We start from the raw sequence: 6105 nt of genomic DNA, 5'->3' as shown, positions 1-6105 counted from the left end.
GCTGCACTATCTGTTACTAGATCTTTAATTTTAGCCGCATTCAACACAAAATCTGAATTCCAGGTGGGAATGTCCTCCCATTCCCTGGGGGTCTGGTTCAAATTAGCCAGGAACAGACAGATCAGCAGTTTTTCCTGCATTTCATCTCCCTCCCCTTTAACTCCCCCTGGTTTTCAACCCATCAACTGATTTTCAGGGACCAGGGATAGATAGGCTGAAACTACAAATATCTTAGAGGCAAAGTCCCCAAATTTGATATAATGCCCCATGTACCCCATCTCTTTTTTTATCTTCTAAGCCCCATATTACAGCACTAAACATCAAAACAACCCTCCACCACACACACACACACACACACTCCAGCCCTGGTCATGTTTAACCCAGAAGCCTCACATTTATTTCTCCCCTCTTGGTAAAAAAGAGAGGAACATGCTGTTTATAACACAGTATGCTCTAAGTGCAGCAATACTTCCAAGAAAGCAACACAACTTTTTGTCACTGACAGCAGAGTTACTATTTTAAATATAAAGCCACCTGTTCTGTGAATGCCTCGCAGCGCTCCGTACAGTACCTCCACAAAATCTGCAGAGGATCTGTCCTCACCAAGAACACGACCTTCTTGCTGAATTCCAAATAAGGGACACTGATTCTTTTCTCTCAACTCCAGCTGAACTGAAGTCTAAAGCAATTAAGTTATTTCCTCCCTCTCTTCTTCCAGGCTCATATCAACTGGAACTGATCCCCCTCTGTGCCACGTGTAAGTTTCAAGTGTTAGTGTGGGAAGTGTTTTTCTAAAACAAAATAAAAACAAAACAAAGCTGGCTGCTTTTTCTTAGTGATTCAGAGATCAGGATGCATTTGCCTACTACCCTTTCTATATTACAGTACCCTGAGTCAATACAACAAAATTTACACAGTGTTTTCAGGGAGGAGGAAAAAAGTGTGCTTATGTTGGGGGACCACCCCATCTTACCCCAGTCTGCAGACAGAGAGAAGGAAGAGTGGGATGATTACCTGGCTCACTATTGATGCCAGAGCAGGCCACAAGGAGAGGAGAGCAGGATTCACCCTTCCCCAAAAGTGCATTTTTATCTGTGTTTTTGTTATATAAATATAGCACTTAGCTGTCACATAGCATCTAGAGGTACTACAGGACATTATAAAAAGAGAGGCATCATGTCTCCTTTAGTGGGGAAACACAGGCACACAAGTGTCACAGCCAATCCAGAATTACCAGCAGGACAGAGCCAGTACTAGAAACCAGATATCCCACGTGCAAAAGTAACACTTACACCCTTACGCTATGCTACAAATTACCTATATATAGGCTGTTTTTTCCCAAGCTTTCACTTCCTCCACATCTTACCCTCTTACATCAACACATCCCAAACTCGCAATCTCCTATCTCCAGGCCCAGTGCTGCATTTCCATCATCAGAACCCACACAAATTCGCAGGAAAACCAGAGCTGGAGTCAAACCTATCTAAAGGCGTTCTGACCGACCATTAAGCCAAAGGCTATGCCCTAGCATGGTATGTGGTGGACTCAGGCAACCACTGTTTCTGTTCACTACAGCTTTCTGGTGCTTTCAGAGGAAAGAACTTCCACTGCAAGACTCACAACATAGAATTAGTTGCAGGAAACATTTCCAGTCAAACTCGAGCCTTTGTACTCTTGCTTGTTCCCTGCTGATGGGCGACAGTGGTTGTTGCAGCCTAACTGAAGAAACATTTTTCAGGTTTAAAAACTGAAGCTGAAGACTCAGTTTAAACTTTGGTACAATCACAAGTTCTTCAGATCACGTAGACGGCAGAGAAACAGGTCCTTGGGCGAACTGCTAGGGTACTTCACTGAACAACTGGCAGCTGTGACAGACAGTGTGTGCCACAGCACGCCATAGTGCTTTTGCAATGGGCCTGGCACACAGCGCACTGTGCAAGACCCAACCTTCTGCACTGGCTCCAGCAGAAAAAAAACTCCAGTGGTGGCCAAGGACAGACTTCGCTAACTTGAGCTCTTATTTTTCAAAGATACTCTTGCAGACCTCAGCATAAGGACATGTCCAGGGCCAAGCTGCAGCATACAGTACACTATATTCCACTACTACAACTGAGAAAGCTGGACGACACCTAAGTTACACCAAGGCTGCACTTGCCTTGTGGAACCACAGAGGATCAGGACAGCACAGAGGTAGCTCAAACCCATGCGACCTGCTCAGCTCTGACTTTGCAACTATTGTCACTGTCCTAAAGAGATTCTATGCTAAATTTAGATGTGATATTTATAACCTCAAATAACAGGCACCCCAGTCACGCAACAACATGGCAGAGAACAAAAGGTATAAGCAGATCTATTGAAGCATGAGCTCCCAGAACAGTGGTTCTACAGGCATCAGCTCACTTGTGATCAGCATGGAGTGAGGCATGAGGCATTCAGGAGATTAAAGGTTTAGTTGTATCTTAAAAGGTAATAAAACATTCTTTACTCTCACCTTTATTTATCTGATTTAAATAAGACTCTACAGAAATACTGGCATTCCTGAAGTGTCCACTGCTATGTGCTGATACTGTGCCTTTATTTGAAAGGAGAGAAAAAAGCCCATTAAAATTCTTTTAAGTAACTTGCTGTCATTTGCTTCAAAAAATGAATAATCAAGCCACAAAGAGTAAAAGGGGGTTTTGTCTCCAAAGCAGGAAGGGAAGTATTTTTCAAACCCAAGAATACACAACAGAGCCTGGCCATGAGCCTATTGGCATCTGTGTCTTGATCCGAATGAACTTTAAGATGTTTGTTCTCCCAGAGGACATGTACTGTTTAAAAAAAAAAAAAAAAAACAACAAAAAACTAAATACATGACTGCTTTTAATCTACCTGAAATATGGGATACAGACACAGCATATTTTGTGCTTGTTTTATACTATCCATGTTCCTTTTAGCCTGCTGCAGCATTATTAGGATATTTCTGTTCCTGTATCACAGTACGTAACTAACATTTCCCAGAGAACCGACCGAGGGCCATATAAAGCCATCTGCTTTTAAGTTAGCAATGAATTCTTCTTACAGATACAGGGTACAGAACTGCTCACACTGTCACTCCAACAAATTATGCTGCTGTTTATTGAAGTAATAAAGGAATTTGTTCCAAACAGTTGGGTTTTTTTCCAGCATTTGTTCTCCACATGTGATTTGTTTCCTCAAGTGTTGATTTTTCATAGTGAAGAGACTTTTTCCTGCCTTTTATCCACCAGGCTAATTGCATTCTTATTCTTTTCTGTTTAACGAGAGCTGACATCCAGCTCAGTGCTCTGTAAAACAGGAAGCGATGTATTTCCTGTTCCAAGGAGGTAACAGTTTAAACTGACCTCAGATAAATTGGACATATGGGAAATGGACAATCCAGCCTTGTGATTATTTGAAATTTTTTCTGTTGTGAGAGGGAAGATGTAGTCAAGTCCCTTTGTCCCATCCTCCCGCATCCTGAAATGATCTATCACCCAAAAGAATAGCTCCCTAACCCAGCTGCCACAAACTATGCTCAGCTGTTCACAACCTCCTCACTTGAGCAAACTAATCTCTCTCTGCTGCTTACCAAAGGGATCCCAGATCACCTTGTATGAGGAGGACTTGCTTTACACAAATAAAGGCACCATGAGCCACCTGCCAGATTCTCCATTCCCCTTCTAACACTTGCAGTTATGAACACCTGTACTAGGCACTCTGTGTCACACACCCCCATGAAGCTATTCAAGAGCTAAGGTCAGCCCCATACAACAACAACATACAGCTGCAGCAACTGCCTTCCCCCTAGACTGCCTCATCTGCCCATGGATATGCCCTCATTTATCCAGAGAGCTCTCTTGCAAATATCCCAAATTCAGAATTTTGTAACAAATTCCTATTCGTTATCCTGATCAACACAGGAACTGAGATTTCTTGAAGTAGCACATTTTCTTAAGGAAAGGAGCCATGTTCTGACCCTCAGCTTTTCTTCTAATGACTCAAATTAATTGAAAAGCAGCAATCACTTTTGAAAACGCATATGGTATAAAGTGTGTAAGTGTAATGTACTGCATTGTACCTATTTCTGACTAGGCAAAGCAGGAGGACTGAAACACAAAACTCAAGTAAAAGTTTAAAATCTGTGCTCCAAGCCCAAAGCATTCACTCAAATTCCTGCAAGCCAGATCTGCTGAGTCAGGCATCACTCTGCTCACTGACTCCAACTGACAAATCCATTTGCTTCTCTTATAGCAATGAAACGTGTTTTACTTTATTATAAAAATTCGTATCTGAAAGAATTACATGAATTTTACAAAAGAAAGTAAAGATAAGATATACCTGCCAACCTGACAGCATCTCTGGCTGTCAAATGATTTAACACATTTATCACAGCTGGTAAAAAAAAAAAAAATCCCAATAGCTGCAAAGGGTATTCACCAGAGTCCACAAAGGAAGAACAACCTTCCCAAGCTATGTCTAAAGCTGAAATTTCCTCTCATGTGAACCGGGAGTCTGAGAACACTAAACCCTTTGCCTAGAGGATTACGATTTTTTTTTCTTTACACAAGGCCTTTGAAACCAAAAATTTAAACTTTGCTATGTTCAGTGACTGGCCACCTCTTGGTCTCTCTATCTACCTTTCTAATTCTGCCCTCAAGGAATCAAGTTAACAGAATTGCAACGACATATAAACTTTGTAAGAAAGGCTGATCTAAAGTTACAGAGGATTTTAGCTGGAGGAGAGGCGCTTAATGCCGCTTGGCCAAGAGAGCATTATGGAGTGAGAAAGAAAACTTTTGTAAAGAGATTTCTAAAATGGTACAAATTTAGGTAATGCTTTGAGTTACGCAAAAAATAAGTAACAGAACTTAAAGATAATGTCACATCTGCTCTGTATCACAGAGCTTTGCCTAGTTCCTCATCATGATGAACAGGGCAAATTTTTTCTGTCCACTGTAGAATATATTTATTCAAAGTTATCAAATTCTAAGACTGCAGAATGTAAATAGAGGATCTGGGATTTTTAGAGAAGACCCCCACACACCTCACTCCCAGCAAAAGGAAAATTAGAAAAAGTATTGTATCATATTTTAAAAATACTCAGCAAGTTATGACACAAAGTAGGTGCTGACAGTGAAGAAGTAACACAAGACAGATGTCTAAATAAGACATTAACTGGTAGATGGAGTAAATATACTACTTTGTCCTTTACTCCATCTTCTTAAATACTGCAGGAGAAAAACAAAATTGACTAGTTCTCTTACTTCCAAGCGAGAAAGCAGGCTGTGCTAACCTCTGCATTACTCCCTCTAGCTACAATCGATACGTGAACTAAACATCTACGTTTAATCTGGGATTTTTCTGTTATAATGACATCATATCTGCAAGAGCCCATACCTGAAAGTCCTGGGCCTGTACAAACCTAGATATTTCTCTGAAGGCCGGGGTCTCAGTCTTGGATATTCTTTCTCTTGGTAGCGAACAAACTCCAACGTTATTTTTGCACTGGTTTTGTTTGGTTTGGTTTTTTTTTTTTTTTTTTTTTTTAATATTCCTGTGCAACTTTTTTCCCCCTTTAAAAATGATCTCAATCTGCAGGTGAGCACATCTATCTTAAACTTTTATTGGTATGAACTACTATGACCTATGTTAGCTTGTTTACACTTCAAAATTCATTTGCTTCTTTAATTAAACAGTGGCCAAAAATATGTTGTGTCTGTGCTCAAAACTCTTGGAAAAGGCATGTTCTTAGCTTGCATAACAGACATCTACTCAAAGCTCTTCTGGTAGTATCAGTGATACAGAAGGAGGACAAAGCTTGCTAATGAAAGGGTGTATATGCAACTCTGTGCAGAGAAACAAATTGTTTTCCGTACAGAATTACTGCTGCAATCCCTTAATTCCCCTTTATTTTAATCCACAAGCCAAATGGCAAGAATTTAGGAAAAAGCAGTGGATACATTAGCAAATGTTATTTTGTAGAGAGCTAACACTGCTTTCATTTGAGAGACATGACTCCTATCTACTACAATGCTTTGGGTAAGTCAATGAACAAGTACACAAGAGGAAACCTGATTCATATGACCAGATTGTATTTTAAGATGT

The sequence above is a fragment of the Gymnogyps californianus genome, chromosome 8, assembly GCF_018139145.2.
Source record: "Gymnogyps californianus isolate 813 chromosome 8, ASM1813914v2, whole genome shotgun sequence".
In the NCBI taxonomy this organism is placed as follows: Eukaryota; Metazoa; Chordata; class Aves; order Accipitriformes; family Cathartidae; genus Gymnogyps; species Gymnogyps californianus.
The sequence above is the reverse complement of the archived record's forward strand: the minus strand, read 5'-3'. Positions refer to the sequence as shown.